Genomic DNA, 25,212 nt, shown 5'->3' on the forward strand with positions numbered 1-25,212 from the left:
TATCCATCTGTGAGCCCCAAAGCTCTCTGTGGGAGCTGTGAATTAAAAGGCCTTTACACGCTCACTTTTCACATCTTCCCTGTCTGCTGTGTTGCATCTCTTGGCAAGATGCATTTGCCTCCTGCTTGCTGGGAGCTGCTGTGGCCCAGGGCCAGCACAGAGCTGGGCTGGGTGGGCCAGGCAGTGTGGTGGAGAGTCTTGGCTGATCTTGGTGTGTGCCTGGCCTCAGAAAAGGCTTGGAAGGTTTGCCTGCCAAGGTGTCCTGCTCCTTGGCTCTCCCTGTGCATCTTGGAGAGCACAAGGTAGGCATTTCTGGCAGCTGGGCATCAGCAGGCCTTCCAAGGGGGGCGTGTGGTGGAGCGAGCCCAGCTGAGATAGCCCGAGAGGAGCCCAGGGCTCCTTGCTCCTCTCTGCTGGCCCGTGAGCGTCTGTCTGCTCTCGGGATGGCCCTGGCTGTGTCAGGGCTGCTGCGTGGACACGAGACAGCCGGTCCTGTCCCGCTGGGTCCCAGCAGTGCCTGGCAGCCGTCCTGCATCCACGTCAGGATGCTGGCCAAGAGAGGCCCTGGAAGCTGAGGCAGCTGATTTGAAGCTTTTGCAGGTGCCCACAGGTCAAGGCCAACAGTGTTCCCTCAGGAAGCAGCATTCCTGAGGGGCTTCCCCTGAGCTGCCTGATGCCACCCACTCCTTGTGGCACCAGTTGCTTTCCCGTGGAATGTTCTACCTTCCCCAAGAGCACAGAGGGAGCTGGAGAAAGAGCTTGCCAGGCCGCTCTCCATCCTTTCCCAGCAGCCCTGGGTGAGCGGAGTAGTCCCAGCTGAGCGCAGGTGTGCCAATGGAAGAGCCGTGCCAATGGAAGGCTCGGTGGGAAGGATGAGCCAGGATCCATAGGCCTGGCAGCCTGAGCTTGCTGCCAGGGAAGGCCTTGGAGCAGATCCTCCTGAGTGCCATCCCACGGCACGTGCAGGGAACCAGGGGGTCTGCTGGAGGGAGGGAAAGCTCAGTGGAGGGGACAGCTGGGGGTCCTGGCGGGCTGTTGAGGGCTTTGGTGCGGTGTTTGCAGGGTGTTGGTGTTGGAGATGGGTTGGGGAAGGAGTTGCCTGGGAGGTGAGAGGTCTTTGCTGCAGTTTGAGTCCATTTGAAGGCAGCATCTGTAGTTTGGCACAGCCTTGGTTATGGGGTGCAGAAAGAATATCTGTGACTGTGTTCATGGTCCTGATTGTGCTGCAGGGAACAAGAGGGGAGAGCTGTACTTTATTGGCCACTTAGATCTCTATACCGGGGCAGGGTTAACCATTTTGCCATCTGCTCATTGTTGCCCGCAGTTGCTCCAGGTTCTCTTGCCAACAGCCCCTGCAGGCAGGAGCACAGCCCCCAGTGCACGTGGGTGTGGCCCCCTCTGGCACAGAAGGCCCCAGGGGCACAGGTCTCTGGGGCAGGAGACGGGCACCAGCCCTGCCAGGGCTCGGGGGCTGGCAGGTCTGCTTGGGCGGGGACTCTGCCACAGCTGCTGGTGTCAGTGTTCCCAGGCCCCAGGGCTCAGAGCAGCATTCCTGCCCTGGCCCACAGTTTCTTGTGCGTGCCACACCCGCGGGTTTAGGATGGCCACGGGCCGGGATGCGTACCGAGGAGGCCATGGCATCTTCCATGGAATGTCCCGTGCACTTCCCGGCGCGGCTGCATCGGCAGCCCTGGGCGCTGCTTCTGCTGCCCTGAGCCCGCAGAGCAGGGCAGCGTTTGCTGATGGTCTGAGCCCTTCCTAAAGATCCTGTTGGGCTGTCTCGGACAATTGGGGCCAGGGATTCCTGCCAACCTGGGCCACTTTGGCTGGGCAGGGGGTGGCCCCAGGGCAGGCGGCAGTGTGTGCAAAGGGCCCCTTTGTGACATGGTGCAGCACGGTCACTATGGCATAGACCGGGACAGGATGGCCTTTGTGACACGTGCTGACATAGGAGCTGGCAGTGACCAGAGCACGCCACTCTGCTCGGAGCAGGCGACCGGAGAGGACGGGACAGAGCGGTGCCGTGAGGAGCCCCCGCACAGCGCGCTCATTCCTGCCTGACCCGGAGCTTTTCTGAGGCTTTACTCCTACAGGTGACCTCGTGGCAAGACCACAGGACTTGGCAGCCCGTGGCCTTCCCGAGGCTTTTCTTTTGCAGGTGCCTTTGAGGACTTGTTGACTTGGAGCTTTCCCGAGCCATCTCTTTCAGGTGCCCTCGATACCAGACTCTGGCATGGCGAGCAGATTTCTCGGCTTGTTCAGAGTGTTCAGGGGGAAAAAAAAGAAAAGCCCTGAAGGAGCTCCAGCACAACTGCATGAAAACCCGGAGCAGTTCCAGCCACTGGAGGACGGTGAGTGGCAGAGCTGGGCCACAGGGATGATGCCTGCAGCCAGCTTGGCCCTGCCCCATCCCGTCCCATCCCGTTCCATCCCATCCCCTGGGGATGTGCCCTTGGAGGAGGGAAGAAGGCCCGGGCAGACGTGGCCGGGGCTCCATCCCCTGGGGCATCCTGGGGCTGTCCCTGCCTTGGGCGCGCAGGGCTGGGCTGTGTTCTCTGGCCTGTCCCGCAGCCCCTCAGCTCTGGCTGCGCTTGCTCTTTGTCAGATGCACCCCTGGATTGCACAGAAGAGAAGAAACCTGCCCGTGGCCGCTTCCGCAAAACCCTGAAGGTGCCTGCAGCCATCCCCACCTGGGCTGGGCCTGCTGTCACTGCTCAGCCCAGCACCATGCCTGGAGCACTGCATGGAACATCCCTGGCTTCCATTTCCTTTGTTCTCCTGCAGACTTTCTGGAAGTCCCCGCGCATTCGACATAGAAAGACCGGCAGCGCAGCAGCTGAGGGCCCGGCCGAGCCTGACTCGGGGCTGACCGAGCTCCAGGCTGAGCCTGATGTCAGCCCAGATTCGCCTGAGCGCTCAGAGAACTCTGACACCTCAGTGACTGAAACCTGGACAAAGGTTCTTCTCCCGTCACTGACTGAGGATGTGGCCATCACAAACACCGACAGTGAAGAGACTCCGGGCATCACAAATACTGCCACCAGCCCAGATCCAGTGGAGCCCTCAGAAGACTCTGAGGCTGCAAGGAATGACCAGAGGGCAAAGGCTGACATGGCACTGACTGAGGATGTGGACATGACAAACGCCAAAACCAGACACACTCAGGGCATCGCAAATGCTGACACCATGCCCATGCCCTCTCCCACTCTGAGTCAGGAACTCATATTCAACTATTTCAAGGACCCTTGTGTTTCTTCTCAGCCACAGCAGGTAAGCAGCCTGGGGCCAGGCCTGGAGGCCTCCCAGGATCGTGTGTCCCCTCAAGCCATGGTCTCTGGGCCCCCTCAGCCTTTGAGGCCAGCACAGTGTGGAAGAAGGGAAGCACTTCTTTGAAATAGTTGGGGAAGTTGTTCCCTTGGACAACGCTCCATCTCTCCCCCATGCTTCCTCCAGGTGCCAGCCAAGGTGAAGAACATCCACCAAAGTCTCATGTCCCAAGTCACTGTGGATGCCTGGCTGCACGTTGACATTGTGAAGCTGGCAGAAGAACACCCTGCTGACGTGGTGCTGACCCTCCTGCGCTGTGCCCCAACGTGTGACAGGTACGGGGCCCACGAGCCTTGAGAGCTCAGGGCTCAGCAGCCCTTAGGGCCCACGGCCCTGCACAGCCTGTCCAATGGGCTCTGCCAGACAGGCAGAGAGGCCCAGGAGCCTTGGGCCCCTCTGTTTGCTGAGCCTGCTGCCAGTACTCCCCCCCTGCCCTTCAAGGCTCTGTCACCTGGGCCCCCACGGGTGCACAGGGCATGGTGCTGTGACTGAGATGCCCCTGACACAGAGCTCTGATCCCACAGAGCCGCTGCAATGATGTGGAGAACCATAGGCTCGTCGAGTGCCACAGTGCAAAAGGTGCTGCCAACGCTGCTCTGTGTGATGGAGAACTGGCCTCTGCACAGCATGTGCACCTCTGATGGGGATGGCAAAGATGTCTTTGCCCTGGCTGTGAGTTTCTGGAACTGGCCTTTGCTCACCCCCAGGTTGCCAGCAGCTCTCCATCCTCTCCATGCCTCAGTTGCTGGGCTGAAACCTGGGCTAGGGGCAGGCTCAGGGGGCACCAGGCCCGCTGCTCCCCCTGTGCCGGCTCTTGGGCCCTGCCCCATGGACACCTCGGCTCTGAGCGCTGCCTTGGGCTGCTTCTTTTGCAGGCAACTCTGGTGCTCTGGGTGATTCTCCAGGTGCCCAAGTGCCACGAGGCAATGGACCTTTATTCCTCCCGCCTCTTTGTGGCTCTGCTCTTCCATGTTGTCATCACCACACAGCAGATACCACCAGAAGAAGTTGCTACATTCTGGAGAGCATGCTGGGAGGAACACCGCCTTCCCAGCAAGCCCAACAGGTCCCAGTCCCCCTGTCCTTCCTGTGCCCTTGTGGCCAGCGCCAGCACTCCCAGTGTGACCTGGGCTTTGCTCTGCACACAGGTTTGCAGTGCGGGCCATGAAGGCTCTGCTCTGCCGACTGCAGTGGGACCAGGTGCTGATGGATATGGAGCGCAAGCGTGGCTGGGACACGCTGCTGTGTGCTGACACACAGCACTATGCCGTGGGTCTGCTGGCCAGGTGAGACCCCCTGCTCCCCACGGTCCCCAATATTTGTGGCCTGTGCCCAGGTGCCCCTCACAGTCCCTGCGGTCATGGGTCAGAGGGCCTTTTCGCCGAGGGACGGCCAAGGAAACTGGAAAAGTCTTGGAGAGGAGGATGCCCAGAAGGGGCCGCCTCACAAAGCGCCCACATCCTCTCCAGGGATGCTGGGGAAAGACCAGACCTCTGTGAGTCACTCCTGGGAGGGGTTTGTCCTTCCCACCTCACGGCCTTTTTCCCCCCTGCCAGGGAGTTGTGCCATGTCTTTGTCCCCTTCTGTTCCTGCATTGCATTCCGCCTGTTCCGGCCACACACCAGGGCTGAGCCGTGCTGGGATCTGCCCTTCCTGGCATTCCTGGTGGAGGTGAGCCTGTTGGCCAGCGCTGCCTGGCTCTGCTGCCTCCCAGCTCTCTGCCCTCTCGCAGCCGCAGCTGCCTGGGACGGTGCCCACGCCCTGTGCTGCTGCCTGGGCCCGCCCTGTGCGGTTCTGGGCTCCTGCCAGCCGGGTCCCCTGTCACTGCCCTGTGCCTTTCAGGTCCTCGGGTGCCTGGACTTGAGTGAATGTGGTGACAGCCTTCTGGAGATGATGTCAAGGTACCTGCGGAGCGAGTGCAGGGAGCGGTGTCGCCTGGCGCTCCGAGGCCTCGTGGTGCTCACCAAGGATCCCTCGATGGTGAGAAGGAGGCAGCGGCTGAAGCTGCGCTGGGCAAAGCAGCCCCTTGGGCTGGCAGGGCTTCAGGCGCTGAGGCAGCTGCTCCCAGCTCTCCTGCCTCACCTGCCCCAGTGCTTTGGGACAGGCCTTTGGCCTGTGGGCCCTGCAGCAGCGGGGTGGGCTTGCAGTGCCAGGGCGGTGTTAGCCGTGCAGCCGGCCACGGCTTCCCAGCCCCGCCTTGTATTCCGCACAGGCCAGAAGAATGCACCCTCTGTCTCCAAGGCTTCTGGAGCTGCTGGGGGATGCAGATGCAGAGGTGGTCAGCATGAGCCTCTGTGTGTTCACAAATGTCCTCCAGCACAAAGACATCCTGGTATCCAGCACCACTGCCCCGAAGCTCGCTGAGGCACTCCTCCTGCTCTTTGACCATGTAAGGCTCTGTGTCCACAGCCATGGGCACAGACTGCCCGCATACCCTTTTCCCTTATGGATTTTCAGACTTTTTCTCTGGTGAGCCTGGAATGATTGGTCTTAATGGTCTTATCCTCTTCTTTTCTAAAGGACAGCAGCAATGTGCACTTGCTCTCTATTCAACTCTTTGACAAGATGATGGACTTGGTAGTGGATGAGGGAAAAAAGCCCTTGAAGAAGATTTTGTGTCAGAGCTTGCTCCCACTTTTCTTGTATTGCTATGAGGAGAACTGGCGTGTGGCGAAGGTGAGGTTTTGTGTGACGCTGCTGGATCTCTGGGAGGGGCCTGGGCTGCCTCCTGCCCTGGCGCCTGGCGGGCTGCAGCCTCCTCCAGGCCCTTGGCACAGGGACGCGGGTCCTGTGCCCTGGGCTGTGGAGCCATCTCTGGGTCACTGCTGTTCTCCAGGCTTCTCGGGAAACGCTGCTTGGTGTGGCTGTGTTTCTGAAGAAGAGGAATCTCGAGAAGCTGCTGAAGAAGGAGCAGCTGTCACAGTTTGCCGAATTCCTGGTAAGAAGGGCCGGGAGGCCGCAGCCCCAGCCTGGAGAAGCCCCCTGAGCGCGGTGCTCGGTGTGCGGGCTGGCAGCTGTGCCCCTGCCCGCTGCTGCAGCCCGAGGCCGCACGGGCTCTGCTCCAGGCTCCTGCGGGCCCAGCCGGGTGCCGATGGATTCGCGGCCCGGCGGGGCTGCTGGGCGGCACCGCGGCTCCCCGGGCAGCAGCCGGCCCTCTGCCCCCTCCAGAGCCTGGCGCCAGCGGCTGCTGGCCGGGCCTCAGGGCAGTGCGGGCAGGGGAGGCCGGGGCTGGCGCGGGGAGCGCCCCGCCCAGGGGCTGAGCCCGCGCCAACCCTTCTCTGCTGCCGCTCTCTCCAGCTGGCAGAGGACAGCAGCAGCGCGGCCGAGCTCCTGCGCCGGGCCCTGCCCTACCTGGAGAGCCCACAGGAGCCCCTGCGAGAGGCGGCCCTCAGGTTCATGGGTGAGCCGCGAGCCCGGGCTCCCTCCCCGCCCCGCCGCAGCTCGGCCCCAGCCCCGCCTGCTGCCCCGGCAGCGCCACCCGGGCCCGGCGCCTCTGGCAGCCGTGCCCTGGGTTCGGCAGCGAGCGGCCAGGGCCCGGGCTGAGCCCTGCCGGACCGGGAGGCCGTGTGCGCACAGGGCTGGCAGCGCCGCTGGCAGGAGCTGTGCCGCTGGGCTGACAGGCTGTGTGTTCCCAGGGACGGCCGGGCGCTACCTGAAGGGACAGCCAGCCGAGCTTCATGTTCTCACTCAGGGTGAGTCAGGGCAGCGGGCAGTCAGCAGGGGCTGACCGGGAGAGCTGCAGTGACGGCCAGGGAGCTGCAATGCCTGTCCCGGCTGCAGCCAGCTTCGCTCCTTGTGTGGACGAGGCCTGCTGTGGGCAGGGCACAGAGAGATTTCAGGGACACCAGTGGGGGGATTCGTGACCAGCGCCTTGCGGCTGTTCCCCTTGGTTCCTCATCTCTGTTAGGCATGGCAAGAGCTGGGAGAGATGGCCTTAGCAGAAGAATCACCGGGTGGCCCTCTGGGCTCTGACTGTGCCAGTTTATCTGTCTTCCAGCCCTTGAAGCCATGAGCGAAGATGACAGCCCATCACCCACTAACCTGGAAATTCAGGCAATTTTTGGACAAAGATGTGCAGAATTAAGGTCAGCTGCTGGATTCAGAGAACCAGGGTCCCAAGCAGAGTACCAGGAGACAGTGAAGAGAGCACCAGGACTCAATGTCACTGGACGTCCAGGAACACCTGATGCTGGCTACAGCTGAGCCTGCTTCCAGATCATGAGCTGCTGCCTTCCCCCTCCCTGTTGACAGCTCCCTCCCTCCAGCCCTCAGACCCTACCCATCCCCTTTCTTTTGCCCCCATCTCATCCCTTCCCTTTCCCTTCCATTAATAAAGTTTGGTTTCTCCCCCTTACCTGCATCTCTGTGGAGCTGAATTGGAACAAATCCCGCGCGGTGGTGTGTTTTTCTTTCATTTGATATTTGTTCAATATCTGTTCACCCCCCCCATCCCTAATCTCCTCCTCTCCCCAGTTGTCAATCTTCCCTAGCTCTCCCCTAACCCCCTCATCTCCAAGTTGTCAATCCTCCCTTTCCCTGCCCCTTTCCCTGGAACCTTCCCTGTCATTCATCCTAGCCCCCTCCTCTGCTTCCAGAGCATTCCCTGTCTATTTAGTGAGGCTCAACACCCTATTGATTACTTTGTGCTATTCCACTCCCTTGCTTCCCCTGATAGGTTTGTCATATGTTAGTCCTGCCCTAAACTCCTCCCCTGCTATTCCCTTATTGGTTGCTGTTCCTATACCCCTCCTCCTGAATTCTTGTATAAAACCTCTGCTCCCGCTCCCAAAGAGGTCTTGGGGCTCACTGAATAAAAGCATCCTGTTCATCCCCAAGTCCCGTGTCGCCTTCGTCTGTTCCCGCGCCACCAACTGGGACTGCAGTGCTTCGCAGGGGGAGCGGCCGCCCATTCTCTTCCCTCTCGCAGCCCAGCACGGCACCGCTCGGGGCACCGCGGCGAGGGGCGTGCTTGTCGCGCCACGACAATCCCGGGCCCTGGGACACGCAGGCCCCTGCTGCTGTTCTCTTCCACGCCGTGTTCTGTGCACCCACACACAGAGGAACGAGGGCAGATCAGGCTGGAAAGGTGCCTGTGCTGAAGGTGCACTTCCACAACTCTGTGGAATTGCAGATCCTGCTGAGCAGTCTGGAGCCCCTGGAATTTGGAAGAGCCAACCTGAGTATGCTCGGAAGCCAGCTGTGAGGGATTCCATGGAAGCTTCCAGGGAGGGCAAAGGAGCTTGGAATGCTGGAAGTTTTCAGGAATAGCTTCCTGAAAGCTCAGCAGTGCTCCATCCCTGCACAGGATCAGGGAGAGGGCAGAACCAGCGACCATCCGGGCTTAGCAGGGAGCTTTGGGTGTGCCTGAGGGCAAACGAAGCAGCAGAGCGGTGCCCGAGACTGGGACGCACAACCCTGCCAGTGCCCGGAGCGCTGTTAGGCAGTGCCGGGATCCCGGCTGTGGTTCTGGTCCCCACAAGTGAGGAATGGCCGCCCCAGGCTCGGAGCCAGTCAGCAAGCCAACCAAGTGAGAGCAGAGGGAGGGCACCCTTGCAGTCTCTCTTGGGCATGGCCGCAAAACAGCCCCTGCTGCTTCTTCCTCCGCCTGTGTTTGGGGCGTGCTGGTGGCAGAGGCAGCCAGGCTGTGCTCTGCCTTCCACAGCCTGTTGGGAGCGGGCATGAAAAGCGCTGCGTGCACAGCGGAGAGGTCTGGAAGGTGCAGGCAAGAGCGTCCTGCGGGAGCAGGGCTCTGGGCTCTGGCTGGGAGCAGCCTGGTCTTGGTGCCGGGAGCGCAGGCAGGAGTTGAGGCAGGTGAAGAGGCAGTGAGCAGCTGGTGTTTGTAGAGGGCCTGGGGCTGCACGTCTGAGCCTCCACCTGGAAAGGCACTTGGGAGAATACCAGCTAGAGCTGGAGTGCCTGTCCTGAAAAGACATGAAGTCCTTCAGCCTTGCCAGCGTTTCTTGAGGGTGTGTTGGTGTTGAGCAGAAAAGCTGCACATTTGGGGTAATGCATTTGGACAGGGGCTTGCTTCTCAAGGAAAGTGCTTCCCAGGGAGCTCCCAGTGAGGCAGGTGCAAGTGTCCCCCTTTGGCTCTCTGTGCTCCTTTCGGTCCTTGAGGCCCGCTGGACTTGGCAGAGGGGCAGGGGAAGGGAGAAGCCTGTGAAGAGCAGGTTTGGCATCCACCTGGACCTGCAGAGACCAACCCAAGCACCTGCAGCAGCGTGTGTCATCCCCCTTTGGACAGAGGGGTGAGCAGAACCATGTCTATCCATCTGTGAGCCCCAAAGCTCTCTGTGGGAGCTGTGAATTAAAAGGCCTTTACACGCTCACTTTTCACATCTTCCCTGTCTGCTGTGTTGCATCTCTTGGCAAGATGCATTTGCCTCCTGCTTGCTGGGAGCTGCTGTGGCCCAGGGCCAGCACAGAGCTGGGCTGGGTGGGCCAGGCAGTGTGGTGGAGAGTCTTGGCTGATCTTGGTGTGTGCCTGGCCTCAGAAAAGGCTTGGAAGGTTTGCCTGCCAAGGTGTCCTGCTCCTTGGCTCTCCCTGTGCATCTTGGAGAGCACAAGGTAGGCATTTCTGGCAGCTGGGCATCAGCAGGCCTTCCAAGGGGGGCGTGTGGTGGAGCGAGCCCAGCTGAGATAGCCCGAGAGGAGCCCAGGGCTCCTTGCTCCTCTCTGCTGGCCCGTGAGCGTCTGTCTGCTCTCGGGATGGCCCTGGCTGTGTCAGGGCTGCTGCGTGGACACGAGACAGCCGGTCCTGTCCCGCTGGGTCCCAGCAGTGCCTGGCAGCCGTCCTGCATCCACGTCAGGATGCTGGCCAAGAGAGGCCCTGGAAGCTGAGGCAGCTGATTTGAAGCTTTTGCAGGTGCCCACAGGTCAAGGCCAACAGTGTTCCCTCAGGAAGCAGCATTCCTGAGGGGCTTCCCCTGAGCTGCCTGATGCCACCCACTCCTTGTGGCACCAGTTGCTTTCCCGTGGAATGTTCTACCTTCCCCAAGAGCACAGAGGGAGCTGGAGAAAGAGCTTGCCAGGCCGCTCTCCATCCTTTCCCAGCAGCCCTGGGTGAGCGGAGTAGTCCCAGCTGAGCGCAGGTGTGCCAATGGAAGAGCCGTGCCAATGGAAGGCTCGGTGGGAAGGATGAGCCAGGATCCATAGGCCTGGCAGCCTAAGCTTGCTGCCAGGGAAGGCCTTGGAGCAGATCCTCCTGAGTGCCATCCCACGGCACGTGCAGGGAACCAGGGGGTCTGCTGGAGGGAGGGAAAGCTCAGTGGAGGGGACAGCTGGGGGTCCTGGCGGGCTGTTGAGGGCTTTGGTGCGGTGTTTGCAGGGTGTTGGTGTTGGAGATGGGTTGGGGAAGGAGTTGCCTGGGAGGTGAGAGGTCTTTGCTGCAGTTTGAGTCCATTTGAAGGCAGCATCTGTAGTTTGGCACAGCCTTGGTTATGGGGTGCAGAAAGAATATCTGTGACTGTGTTCATGGTCCTGATTGTGCTGCAGGGAACAAGAGGGGAGAGCTGTACTTTATTGGCCACTTAGATCTCTATACCGGGGCAGGGTTAACCATTTTGCCATCTGCTCATTGTTGCCCGCAGTTGCTCCAGGTTCTCTTGCCAACAGCCCCTGCAGGCAGGAGCACAGCCCCCAGTGCACGTGGGTGTGGCCCCCTCTGGCACAGAAGGCCCCAGGGGCACAGGTCTCTGGGGCAGGAGACGGGCACCAGCCCTGCCAGGGCTCGGGGGCTGGCAGGTCTGCTTGGGCGGGGACTCTGCCACAGCTGCTGGTGTCAGTGTTCCCAGGCCCCAGGGCTCAGAGCAGCATTCCTGCCCTGGCCCACAGTTTCTTGTGCGTGCCACACCCGCGGGTTTAGGATGGCCACGGGCCGGGATGCGTACCGAGGAGGCCATGGCATCTTCCATGGAATGTCCCGTGCACTTCCCGGCGCGGCTGCATCGGCAGCCCTGGGCGCTGCTTCTGCTGCCCTGAGCCCGCAGAGCAGGGCAGCGTTTGCTGATGGTCTGAGCCCTTCCTAAAGATCCTGTTGGGCTGTCTCGGACAATTGGGGCCAGGGATTCCTGCCAACCTGGGCCACTTTGGCTGGGCAGGGGGTGGCCCCAGGGCAGGCGGCAGTGTGTGCAAAGGGCCCCTTTGTGACATGGTGCAGCACGGTCACTATGGCATAGACCGGGACAGGATGGCCTTTGTGACACGTGCTGACATAGGAGCTGGCAGTGACCAGAGCACGCCACTCTGCTCGGAGCAGGCGACCGGAGAGGACGGGACAGAGCGGTGCCGTGAGGAGCCCCCGCACAGCGCGCTCATTCCTGCCTGACCCGGAGCTTTTCTGAGGCTTTACTCCTACAGGTGACCTCGTGGCAAGACCACAGGACTTGGCAGCCCGTGGCCTTCCCGAGGCTTTTCTTTTGCAGGTGCCTTTGAGGACTTGTTGACTTGGAGCTTTCCCGAGCCATCTCTTTCAGGTGCCCTCGATACCAGACTCTGGCATGGCGAGCAGATTTCTCGGCTTGTTCAGAGTGTTCAGGGGGAAAAAAAAGAAAAGCCCTGAAGGAGCTCCAGCACAACTGCATGAAAACCCGGAGCAGTTCCAGCCACTGGAGGACGGTGAGTGGCAGAGCTGGGCCACAGGGATGATGCCTGCAGCCAGCTTGGCCCTGCCCCATCCCGTCCCATCCCATCCCGTCCCATCCCGTTCCATCCCATCCCCTGGGGATGTGCCCTTGGAGGAGGGAAGAAGGCCCGGGCAGACGTGGCCGGGGCTCCATCCCCTGGGGCATCCTGGGGCTGTCCCTGCCTTGGGCGCGCAGGGCTGGGCTGTGTTCTCTGGCCTGTCCCGCAGCCCCTCAGCTCTGGCTGCGCTTGCTCTTTGTCAGATGCACCCCTGGATTGCACAGAAGAGAAGAAACCTGCCCGTGGCCGCTTCCGCAAAACCCTGAAGGTGCCTGCAGCCATCCCCACCTGGGCTGGGCCTGCTGTCACTGCTCAGCCCAGCACCATGCCTGGAGCACTGCATGGAACATCCCTGGCTTCCATTTCCTTTGTTCTCCTGCAGACTTTCTGGAAGTCCCCGTGCATTCGACATAGAAAGACCGGCAGCGCAGCAGCTGAGGGCCCGGCCGAGCCTGACTCGGGGCTGACCGAGCTCCAGGCTGAGCCTGATGTCAGCCCAGATTCGCCTGAGCGCTCAGAGAACTCTGACACCTCAGTGACTGAAACCTGGACAAAGGTTCTTCTCCCGTCACTGACTGAGGATGTGGCCATCACAAACACCGACAGTGAAGAGACTCCGGGCATCACAAATACTGCCACCAGCCCAGATCCAGTGGAGCCCTCAGAAGACTCTGAGGCTGCAAGGAATGACCAGAGGGCAAAGGCTGACATGGCACTGACTGAGGATGTGGACATGACAAACGCCAAAACCAGACACACTCAGGGCATCGCAAATGCTGACACCATGCCCATGCCCTCTCCCACTCTGAGTCAGGAACTCATATTCAACTATTTCAAGGACCCTTGTGTTTCTTCTCAGCCACAGCAGGTAAGCAGCCCGGGGCCAGGCCTGGAGGCCTCCCAGGATCGTGTGTCCCCTCAAGCCATGGTCTCTGGGCCCCCTCAGCCTTTGAGGCCAGCACAGTGTGGAAGAAGGGAAGCACTTCTTTGAAATAGTTGGGGAAGTTGTTCCCTTGGACAACGCTCCATCTCTCCCCCATGCTTCCTCCAGGTGCCAGCCAAGGTGAAGAACATCCACCAAAGTCTCATGTCCCAAGTCACTGTGGATGCCTGGCTGCACGTTGACATTGTGAAGCTGGCAGAAGAACACCCTGCTGACGTGGTGCTGACCCTCCTGCGCTGTGCCCCAACGTGTGACAGGTACGGGGCCCACGAGCCTTGAGAGCTCAGGGCTCAGCAGCCCTTAGGGCCCACGGCCCTGCACAGCCTGTCCAATGGGCTCTGCCAGACAGGCAGAGAGGCCCAGGAGCCTTGGGCCCCTCTGTTTGCTGAGCCTGCTGCCAGTACTCCCCCCCTGCCCTTCAAGGCTCTGTCACCTGGGCCCCCACGGGTGCACAGGGCTTGGTGCTGTGACTGAGATGCCCCTGACACAGAGCTCTGATCCCACAGAGCCGCTGCAATGATGTGGAGAACCATAGGCTCGTCGAGTGCCACAGTGCAAAAGGTGCTGCCAACGCTGCTCTGTGTGATGGAGAACTGGCCTCTGCACAGCATGTGCACCTCTGATGGGGATGGCAAAGATGTCTTTGCCCTGGCTGTGAGTTTCTGGAACTGGCCTTTGCTCACCCCCAGGTTGCCAGCAGCTCTCCATCCTCTCCATGCCTCAGTTGCTGGGCTGAAACCTGGGCTAGGGGCAGGCTCAGGGGGCACCAGGCCCGCTGCTCCCCCTGTGCCGGCTCTTGGGCCCTGCCCCATGGACACCTCGGCTCTGAGCGCTGCCTTGGGCTGCTTCTTTTGCAGGCAACTCTGGTGCTCTGGGTGATTCTCCAGGTGCCCAAGTGCCACGAGGCAATGGACCTTTATTCCTCCCGCCTCTTTGTGGCTCTGCTCTTCCATGTTGTCATCACCACACAGCAGATACCACCAGAAGAAGTTGCTACATTCTGGAGAGCATGCTGGGAGGAACACCGCCTTCCCAGCAAGCCCAACAGGTCCCAGTCCCCCTGTCCTTCCTGTGCCCTTGTGGCCAGCGCCAGCACTCCCAGTGTGACCTGGGCTTTGCTCTGCACACAGGTTTGCAGTGCGGGCCATGAAGGCTCTGCTCTGCCGACTGCAGTGGGACCAGGTGCTGATGGATATGGAGCGCAAGCGTGGCTGGGACACGCTGCTGTGTGCTGACACACAGCACTATGCCGTGGGTCTGCTGGCCAGGTGAGACCCCCTGCTCCCCACGGTCCCCAATATTTGTGGCCTGTGCCCAGGTGCCCCTCACAGTCCCTGCGGTCATGGGTCAGAGGGCCTTTTCGCTGAGGGACGGCCAAGGAAACTGGAAAAGTCTTGGAGAGGAGGATGCCCAGAAGGGGCCGCCTCACAAAGCGCCCACATCCTCTCCAGGGATGCTGGGGAAAGACCAGACCTCTGTGAGTCACTCCTGGGAGGGGTTTGTCCTTCCCACCTCACGGCCTTTTTCCCCCCTGCCAGGGAGTTGTGCCATGTCTTTGTCCCCTTCTGTTCCTGCATTGCATTCCGCCTGTTCCGGCCACACACCAGGGCAGAGCCGTGCTGGGATCTGCCCTTCCTGGCATTCCTGGTGGAGGTGAGCCTGTTGGCCAGCGCTGCCTGGCTCTGCTGCCTCCCAGCTCTCTGCCCTCTCGCAGCCGCAGCTGCCTGGGACGGTGCCCACGCCCTGTGCTGCTGCCTGGGCCCGCCCTGTGCGGTTCTGGGCTCCTGCCAGCCGGGTCCCCTGTCACTGCCCTGTGCCTTTCAGGTCCTCGGGTGCCTGGACTTGAGTGAATGTGGTGACAGCCTTCTGGAGATGATGTCAAGGTACCTGCGGAGCGAGTGCAGGGAGCGGTGTCGCCTGGCGCTCCGAGGCCTCGTGGTGCTCACCAAGGATCCCTCGATGGTGAGAAGGAGGCAGCGGCTGAAGCTGCGCTGGGCAAAGCAGCCCCTTGGGCTGGCAGGGCTTCAGGAGCTGAGGCAGCTGCTCCCAGCTCTCCTGCCTCACCTGCCCCAGTGCTTTGGGACAGGCCTTTGGCCTGTGGGCCCTGCAGCAGCGGGGTGGGCTTGCAGTGCCAGGGCGGTGTTAGCCGTGCAGCCGGCCACGGCTTCCCAGCCCCGCCTTGTATTCCGCACAGGCCAGAAGAATGCACCCTCTGTCTCCAAGGCTTCTGGAGCTGCTGGGGGATGCAGATGCAGAGGTGGTCAGCATGAGCCTCTGTGTGTTCACAAATGTCCTCCAGCACAAAGACATCCTGGTATCCAGCACCACTGCCCCGAAGCTCGCTGAGGCACTCCTCCTGCTCTTTGACCATGTAAGGCTCTGTGTCCACAGCCATGGGCACAGACTGCCCGCATACCCTTTTCCCTTATGGATTTTCAGACTTTTTCTCTGGTGAGCCTGGAATGATTGGTCTTAATGGTCTTATCCTCTTCTTTTCTAAAGGACAGCAGCAATGTGCACTTGCTCTCTATTCAACTCTTTGACAAGATGATGGACTTGGTAGTGGATGAGGGAAAAAAGCCCTTGAAGAAGATTTTGTGTCAGAGCTTGCTCCCACTTTTCTTGTATTGCTATGAGGAGAACTGGCGTGTGGCGAAGGTGAGGTTTTGTGTGACGCTGCTGGATCTCTGGGAGGGGCCTGGGCTGCCTCCTGCCCTGGCGCCTGGCGGGCTGCAGCCTCCTCCAGGCCCTTGGCACAGGGACGCGGGTCCTGTGCCCTGGGCTGTGGAGCCATCTCTGGGTCACTGCTGTTCTCCAGGCTTCTCGGGAAACGCTGCTTGGTGTGGCTGTGTTTCTGAAGAAGAGGAATCTCGAGAAGCTGCTGAAGAAGGAGCAGCTGTCACAGTTTGCCGAATTCCTGGTAAGAAGGGCCGGGAGGCCGCAGCCCCAGCCTGGAGAAGCCCCCTGAGCGCGGTGCTCGGTGTGCGGGCTGGCAGCTGTGCCCCTGCCCGCTGCTGCAGCCCGAGGCCGCGCGGGCTCTGCTCCAGGCTCCCGCGGGCCCAGCCGGGTGCCGATGGATTCGCGGCCTGGCGGGGCTGCGGGGCGGCACCGCGGCTCCCCGGGCAGCAGCCGGCCCTCTGCCCCCTCCAGAGCCCGGCGCCAGCGGCTGCTGGCCGGGCCTCAGGGCAGTGCGGGCAGGGGAGGCCGGGGCTGGCGCGGGGAGCGCCCGGCCCAGGGGCTGAGCCCGCGCCAACCCTTCTCTGCTGCCGCTCTCTCCAGCTGGCAGAGGACAGCAGCAGCGCGGCCGAGCTCCTGCGCCGGGCCCTGCCCTACCTGGAGAGCCCACAGGAGCCCCTGCGAGAGGCGGCCCTCAGGTTCATGGGTGAGCCGCGAGCCCGGGCTCCCTCCCCGCCCCGCCGCAGCTCGGCCCCAGCCCCGCCTGCTGCCCCGGCAGCGCCACCCGGGCCCGGCGCCTCTGGCAGCCGTGCCCTGGGTTCGGCAGCGAGCGGCCAGGGCCCGGGCTGAGCCCTGCCGGACCGGGAGGCCGTGTGCGCACAGGGCTGGCAGCGCCGCTGGCAGGAGCTGTGCCGCTGGGCCTGACAGGCTCTGTGTTCCCAGGGATGGCCGGGCGCTACCTGAAGGGACAGCCAGCCGAGCTTCATGTTCTCACTCAGGGTGAGTCAGGGCAGCGGGCAGTCAGCAGGGGCTGACCGGGAGAGCTGCAGTGACGGCCAGGGAGCTGCAATGCCTGTCCCGGCTGCAGCCAGCTTCGCTCCTTGTGTGGACGTGGCCTGCTGTGGGCAGGGCACAGAGAGATTTCAGGGACACCAGTGGGGGGATTCGTGACCAGCGCCTTGCGGCTGTTCCCCTTGGTTCCTCATCTCTGTTAGGCATGGCAAGAGCTGGGAGAGATGGCCTTAGCAGAAGAATCACCGGGTGGCCCTCTGGGCTCTGACTGTGCCAGTTTATCTGTCTTCCAGCCCTTGAAGCCATGAGCGAAGATGACAGCCCATCACCCACTAACCTGGAAATTCAGGCAATTTTTGGACAAAGATGTGCAGAATTAAGGTCAGCTGCTGGATTCAGAGAACCAGGGTCCCAAGCAGAGTACCAGGAGACAGTGAAGAGAGCACCAGGACTCAATGTCACTGGACGTCCAGGAACACCTGATGCTGGCTACAGCTGAGCCTGCTTCCAGATCATGAGCTGCTGCCTTCCCCCTCCCTGTTGACAGCTCCCTCCCTCCAGCCCTCAGACCCTACCCATCCCCTTTCTTTTGCCCCCATCTCATCCCTTCCCTTTCCCTTCCATTAATAAAGTTTGGTTTCTCCCCCTTACCTGCATCTCTGTGGAGCTGAATTGGAACAAATCCCGCGCGGTGGTGTGTTTTTCTTTCATTTGATATTTGTTCAATATCTGTTCACCCCCCCCATCCCTAATCTCCTCCTCTCCCCAGTTGTCAATCTTCCCTAGCTCTCCCCTAACCCCCTCATCTCCAAGTTGTCAATCCTCCCTTTCCCTGCCCCTTTCCCTGGAACCTTCCCTGTCATTCATCCTAGCCCCCTCCTCTGCTTCCAGAGCATTCCCTGTCTATTTAGTGAGGCTCAACACCCTATTGATTACTTTGTGCTATTCCACTCCCTTGCTTCCCCTGATAGGTTTGTCATATGTTAGTCCTGCCCTAAACTCCTCCCCTGCTATTCCCTTATTGGTTGCTGTTCCTATACCCCTCCTCCTGAATTCTTGTATAAAACCTCTGCTCCCGCTCCCGAAGAGGTCTTGGGGCTCACTGAATAAAAGCATCCTGTTCATCCCCAAGTCCCGTGTCGCCTTCGTCTGTTCCCGCGCCACCAACTGGGACTGCAGTGCTTCGCAGGGGGAGCGGCCGCCCATTCTCTTCCCTCTCGCAGCCCAGCACGGCACCGCTCGGGGCACCGCGGCGAGGGGCGTGCTTGTCGCGCCACGACAATCCCGGGCCCTGGGACACGCAGGCCCCTGCTGCTGTTCTCTTCCACGCCGTGTTCTGTGCACCCACACACAGAGGAACGAGGGCAGATCAGGCTGGAAAGGTGCCTGTGCTGAAGGTGCACTTCCACAACTCTGTGGAATTGCAGATCCTGCTGAGCAGTCTGGAGCCCCTGGAATTTGGAAGAGCCAACCTGAGTATGCTCGGAAGCCAGCTGTGAGGGATTCCATGGCAAGCTTCCAGGGAGGGCAAAGGAGCTTGGAATGCTGGAAGTTTTCAGGAATAGCTTCCTGAAAGCTCAGCAGTGCTCCATCCCTGCACAGGATCAGGGAGAGGGCAGAACCAGCGACCATCCGGGCTTAGCAGGGAGCTTTGGGTGTGCCTGAGGGCAAACGAAGCAGCAGAGCGGTGCCCGAGACTGGGACGCACAACCCTGCCAGTGCCCGGAGCGCTGTTAGGCAGTGCCGGGATCCCGGCTGTGGTTCTGGTCCCCACAAGTGAGGAATGGCCGCCCCAGGCTCGGAGCCAGTCAGCAAGCCAACCAAGTGAGAGCAGAGGGAGGGCACCCTTGCAGTCTCTCTTGGGCATGGCCGCAAAACAGCCCCTGCTGCTTCTTCCTCCGCCTGTGTTTGGGGCGTGCTGGTGGCAGAGGCAGCCAGGCTGTGCTCTGCCTTCCACAGCCTGTTGGGAGCGGGCATGAAAAGCGCTGCGTGCACAGCGGAGAGGTCTGGAAGGTGCAGGCAAGAACGTCCTGCGGGAGCAGGGCTCTGGGCTCTGGCTGGGAGCAGCCTGGTCTTGGTGCCGGGAGCGCAGGCAGGAGTTGAGGCAGGTGAAGAGGCAGTGAGCAGCTGGTGTTTGTAGAGGGCCTGGGGCTGCACGTCTGAGCCTCCACCTGGAAAGGCACTTGGGAGAATACCAGCTAGAGCTGGAGTGCCTGTCCTGAAAAGACATGAAGTCCTTCAGCCTTGCCAGCGTTTCTTGAGGGTGTGTTGGTGTTGAGCAGAAAAGCTGCACATTTGGGGTAATGCATTTGGACAGGGGCTTGCTTCTCAAGGAAAGTGCTTCCCAGGGAGCTCCCAGTGAGGCAGGTGCAAGTGTCCCCCTTTGGCTCTCTGTGCTCCTTTCGGTCCTTGAGGCCCGCTGGACTTGGCAGAGGGGCAGGGGAAGGGAGAAGCCTGTGAAGAGCAGGTTTGGCATCCACCTGGACCTGCAGAGACCAACCCAAGCACCTGCAGCAGCGTGTGTCATCCCCCTTTGGACAGAGGGGTGAGCAGAACCATGTCTATCCATCTGTGAGCCCCAAAGCTCTCTGTGGGAGCTGTGAATTAAAAGGCCTTTACACGCTCACTTTTCACATCTTCCCTGTCTGCTGTGTTGCATCTCTTGGCAAGATGCATTTGCCTCCTGCTTGCTGGGAGCTGCTGTGGCCCAGGGCCAGCACAGAGCTGGGCTGGGTGGGCCAGGCAGTGTGGTGGAGAGTCTTGGCTGATCTTGGTGTGTGCCTGGCCTCAGAAAAGGCTTGGAAGGTTTGCCTGCCAAGGTGTCCTGCTCCTTGGCTCTCCCTGTGCATCTTGGAGAGCACAAGGTAGGCATTTCTGGCAGCTGGGCATCAGCAGGCCTTCCAAGGGGGGCGTGTGGTGGAGCGAGCCCAGCTGAGATAGCCCGAGAGGAGCCCAGGGCTCCTTGCTCCTCTCTGCTGGCCCGTGAGCGTCTGTCTGCTCTCGGGATGGCCCTGGCTGTGTCAGGGCTGCTGCGTGGACACGAGACAGCCGGTCCTGTCCCGCTGGGTCCCAGCAGTGCCTGGCAGCCGTCCTGCATCCACGTCAGGATGCTGGCCAAGAGAGGCCCTGGAAGCTGAGGCAGCTGATTTGAAGCTTTTGCAGGTGCCCACAGGTCAAGGCCAACAGTGTTCCCTCAGGAAGCAGCATTCCTGAGGGGCTTCCCCTGAGCTGCCTGATGCCACCCACTCCTTGTGGCACCAGTTGCTTTCCCGTGGAATGTTCTACCTTCCCCAAGAGCACAGAGGGAGCTGGAGAAAGAGCTTGCCAGGCCGCTCTCCATCCTTTCCCAGCAGCCCTGGGTGAGCGGAGTAGTCCCAGCTGAGCGCAGGTGTGCCAATGGAAGAGCCGTGCCAATGGAAGGCTCGGTGGGAAGGATGAGCCAGGATCCATAGGCCTGGCAGCCTGAGCTTGCTGCCAGGGAAGGCCTTGGAGCAGATCCTCCTGAGTGCCATCCCACGGCACGTGCAGGGAACCAGGGGGTCTGCTGGAGGGAGGGAAAGCTCAGTGGAGGGGACAGCTGGGGGTCCTGGCGGGCTGTTGAGGGCTTTGGTGCGGTGTTTGCAGGGTGTTGGTGTTGGAGATGGGTTGGGGAAGGAGTTGCCTGGGAGGTGAGAGGTCTTTGCTGCAGTTTGAGTCCATTTGAAGGCAGCATCTGTAGTTTGGCACAGCCTTGGTTATGGGGTGCAGAAAGAATATCTGTGACTGTGTTCATGGTCCTGATTGTGCTGCAGGGAACAAGAGGGGAGAGCTGTACTTTATTGGCCACTTAGATCTCTATACCGGGGCAGGGTTAACCATTTTGCCATCTGCTCATTGTTGCCCGCAGTTGCTCCAGGTTCTCTTGCCAACAGCCCCTGCAGGCAGGAGCACAGCCCCCAGTGCACGTGGGTGTGGCCCCCTCTGGCACAGAAGGCCCCAGGGGCACAGGTCTCTGGGGCAGGAGACGGGCACCAGCCCTGCCAGGGCTCGGGGGCTGGCAGGTCTGCTTGGGCGGGGACTCTGCCACAGCTGCTGGTGTCAGTGTTCCCAGGCCCCAGGGCTCAGAGCAGCATTCCTGCCCTGGCCCACAGTTTCTTGTGCGTGCCACACCCGCGGGTTTAGGATGGCCACGGGCCGGGATGCGTACCGAGGAGGCCATGGCATCTTCCATGGAATGTCCCGTGCACTTCCCGGCGCGGCTGCATCGGCAGCCCTGGGCGCTGCTTCTGCTGCCCTGAGCCCGCAGAGCAGGGCAGCGTTTGCTGATGGTCTGAGCCCTTCCTAAAGATCCTGTTGGGCTGTCTCGGACAATTGGGGCCAGGGATTCCTGCCAACCTGGGCCACTTTGGCTGGGCAGGGGGTGGCCCCAGGGCAGGCGGCAGTGTGTGCAAAGGGCCCCTTTGTGACATGGTGCAGCACGGTCACTATGGCATAGACCGGGACAGGATGGCCTTTGTGACACGTGCTGACATAGGAGCTGGCAGTGACCAGAGCACGCCACTCTGCTCGGAGCAGGCGACCGGAGAGGACGGGACAGAGCGGTGCCGTGAGGAGCCCCCGCACAGCGCGCTCATTCCTGCCTGACCCGGAGCTTTTCTGAGGCTTTACTCCTACAGGTGACCTCGTGGCAAGACCACAGGACTTGGCAGCCCGTGGCCTTCCCGAGGCTTTTCTTTTGCAGGTGCCTTTGAGGACTTGTTGACTTGGAGCTTTCCCGAGCCATCTCTTTCAGGTGCCCTCGATACCAGACTCTGGCATGGCGAGCAGATTTCTCGGCTTGTTCAGAGTGTTCAGGGGGAAAAAAAAGAAAAGCCCTGAAGGAGCTCCAGCACAACTGCATGAAAACCCGGAGCAGTTCCAGCCACTGGAGGACGGTGAGTGGCAGAGCTGGGCCACAGGGATGATGCCTGCAGCCAGCTTGGCCCTGCCCCATCCCGTCCCATCCCGTTCCATCCCATCCCCTGGGGATGTGCCCTTGGAGGAGGGAAGAAGGCCCGGGCAGACGTGGCCGGGGCTCCATCCCCTGGGGCATCCTGGGGCTGTCCCTGCCTTGGGCGCGCAGGGCTGGGCTGTGTTCTCTGGCCTGTCCCGCAGCCCCTCAGCTCTGGCTGCGCTTGCTCTTTGTCAGATGCACCCCTGGATTGCACAGAAGAGAAGAAACCTGCCCGTGGCCGCTTCCGCAAAACCCTGAAGGTGCCTGCAGCCATCCCCACCTGGGCTGGGCCTGCTGTCACTGCTCAGCCCAGCACCATGCCTGGAGCACTGCATGGAACATCCCTGGCTTCCATTTCCTTTGTTCTCCTGCAGACTTTCTGGAAGTCCCCGCGCATTCGACATAGAAAGACCGGCAGCGCAGCAGCTGAGGGCCCGGCCGAGCCTGACTCGGGGCTGACCGAGCTCCAGGCTGAGCCTGATGTCAGCCCAGATTCGCCTGAGCGCTCAGAGAACTCTGACACCTCAGTGACTGAAACCTGGACAAAGGTTCTTCTCCCGTCACTGACTGAGGATGTGGCCATCACAAACACCGACAGTGAAGAGACTCCGGGCATCACAAATACTGCCACCAGCCCAGATCCAGTGGAGCCCTCAGAAGACTCTGAGGCTGCAAGGAATGACCAGAGGGCAAAGGCTGACATGGCACTGACTGAGGATGTGGACATGACAAACGCCAAAACCAGACACACTCAGGGCATCGCAAATGCTGACACCATGCCCATGCCCTCTCCCACTCTGAGTCAGGAACTCATATTCAACTATTTCAAGGACCCTTGTGTTTCTTCTCAGCCACAGCAGGTAAGCAGCCTGGGGCCAGGCCTGGAGGCCTCCCAGGATCGTGTGTCCCCTCAAGCCATGGTCTCTGGGCCCCCTCAGCCTTTGAGGCCAGCACAGTGTGGAAGAAGGGAAGCACTTCTTTGAAATAGTTGGGGAAGTTGTTCCCTTGGACAACGCTCCATCTCTCCCCCATGCTTCCTCCAGGTGCCAGCCAAGGTGAAGAACATCCACCAAAGTCTCATGTCCCAAGTCACTGTGGATGCCTGGCTGCACGTTGACATTGTGAAGCTGGCAGAAGAACACCCTGCTGACGTGGTGCTGACCCTCCTGCGCTGTGCCCCAACGTGTGACAGGTACGGGGCCCACGAGCCTTGAGAGCTCAGGGCTCAGCAGCCCTTAGGGCCCACGGCCCTGCACAGCCTGTCCAATGGGCTCTGCCAGACAGGCAGAGAGGCCCAGGAGCCTTGGGCCCCTCTGTTTGCTGAGCCTGCTGCCAGTACTCCCCCCCTGCCCTTCAAGGCTCTGTCACCTGGGCCCCCACGGGTGCACAGGGCATGGTGCTGTGACTGAGATGCCCCTGACACAGAGCTCTGATCCCACAGAGCCGCTGCAATGATGTGGAGAACCATAGGCTCGTCGAGTGCCACAGTGCAAAAGGTGCTGCCAACGCTGCTCTGTGTGATGGAGAACTGGCCTCTGCACAGCATGTGCACCTCTGATGGGGATGGCAAAGATGTCTTTGCCCTGGCTGTGAGTTTCTGGAACTGGCCTTTGCTCACCCCCAGGTTGCCAGCAGCTCTCCATCCTCTCCATGCCTCAGTTGCTGGGCTGAAACCTGGGCTAGGGGCAGGCTCAGGGGGCACCAGGCCCGCTGCTCCCCCTGTGCCGGCTCTTGGGCCCTGCCCCATGGACACCTCGGCTCTGAGCGCTGCCTTGGGCTGCTTCTTTTGCAGGCAACTCTGGTGCTCTGGGTGATTCTCCAGGTGCCCAAGTGCCACGAGGCAATGGACCTTTATTCCTCCCGCCTCTTTGTGGCTCTGCTCTTCCATGTTGTCATCACCACACAGCAGATACCACCAGAAGAAGTTGCTACATTCTGGAGAGCATGCTGGGAGGAACACCGCCTTCCCAGCAAGCCCAACAGGTCCCAGTCCCCCTGTCCTTCCTGTGCCCTTGTGGCCAGCGCCAGCACTCCCAGTGTGACCTGGGCTTTGCTCTGCACACAGGTTTGCAGTGCGGGCCATGAAGGCTCTGCTCTGCCGACTGCAGTGGGACCAGGTGCTGATGGATATGGAGCGCAAGCGTGGCTGGGACACGCTGCTGTGTGCTGACACACAGCACTATGCCGTGGGTCTGCTGGCCAGGTGAGACCCCCTGCTCCCCACGGTCCCCAATATTTGTGGCCTGTGCCCAGGTGCCCCTCACAGTCCCTGCGGTCATGGGTCAGAGGGCCTTTTCGCCGAGGGACGGCCAAGGAAACTGGAAAAGTCTTGGAGAGGAGGATGCCCAGAAGGGGCCGCCTCACAAAGCGCCCACATCCTCTCCAGGGATGCTGGGGAAAGACCAGACCTCTGTGAGTCACTCCTGGGAGGGGTTTGTCCTTCCCACCTCACGGCCTTTTTCCCCCCTGCCAGGGAGTTGTGCCATGTCTTTGTCCCCTTCTGTTCCTGCATTGCATTCCGCCTGTTCCGGCCACACACCAGGGCTGAGCCGTGCTGGGATCTGCCCTTCCTGGCATTCCTGGTGGAGGTGAGCCTGTTGGCCAGCGCTGCCTGGCTCTGCTGCCTCCCAGCTCTCTGCCCTCTCGCAGCCGCAGCTGCCTGGGACGGTGCCCACGCCCTGTGCTGCTGCCTGGGCCCGCCCTGTGCGGTTCTGGGCTCCTGCCAGCCGGGTCCCCTGTCACTGCCCTGTGCCTTTCAGGTCCTCGGGTGCCTGGACTTGAGTGAATGTGGTGACAGCCTTCTGGAGATGATGTCAAGGTACCTGCGGAGCGAGTGCAGGGAGCGGTGTCGCCTGGCGCTCCGAGGCCTCGTGGTGCTCACCAAGGATCCCTCGATGGTGAGAAGGAGGCAGCGGCTGAAGCTGCGCTGGGCAAAGCAGCCCCTTGGGCTGGCAGGGCTTCAGGCGCTGAGGCAGCTGCTCCCAGCTCTCCTGCCTCACCTGCCCCAGTGCTTTGGGACAGGCCTTTGGCCTGTGGGCCCTGCAGCAGCGGGGTGGGCTTGCAGTGCCAGGGCGGTGTTAGCCGTGCAGCCGGCCACGGCTTCCCAGCCCCGCCTTGTATTCCGCACAGGCCAGAAGAATGCACCCTCTGTCTCCAAGGCTTCTGGAGCTGCTGGGGGATGCAGATGCAGAGGTGGTCAGCATGAGCCTCTGTGTGTTCACAAATGTCCTCCAGCACAAAGACATCCTGGTATCCAGCACCACTGCCCCGAAGCTCGCTGAGGCACTCCTCCTGCTCTTTGACCATGTAAGGCTCTGTGTCCACAGCCATGGGCACAGACTGCCCGCATACCCTTTTCCCTTATGGATTTTCAGACTTTTTCTCTGGTGAGCCTGGAATGATTGGTCTTAATGGTCTTATCCTCTTCTTTTCTAAAGGACAGCAGCAATGTGCACTTGCTCTCTATTCAACTCTTTGACAAGATGATGGACTTGGTAGTGGATGAGGGAAAAAAGCCCTTGAAGAAGATTTTGTGTCAGAGCTTGCTCCCACTTTTCTTGTATTGCTATGAGGAGAACTGGCGTGTGGCGAAGGTGAGGTT

This window comes from Lonchura striata, chromosome 8, assembly GCF_046129695.1.
Source record: "Lonchura striata isolate bLonStr1 chromosome 8, bLonStr1.mat, whole genome shotgun sequence".
NCBI lineage: Eukaryota > Metazoa > Chordata > Aves > Passeriformes > Estrildidae > Lonchura > Lonchura striata.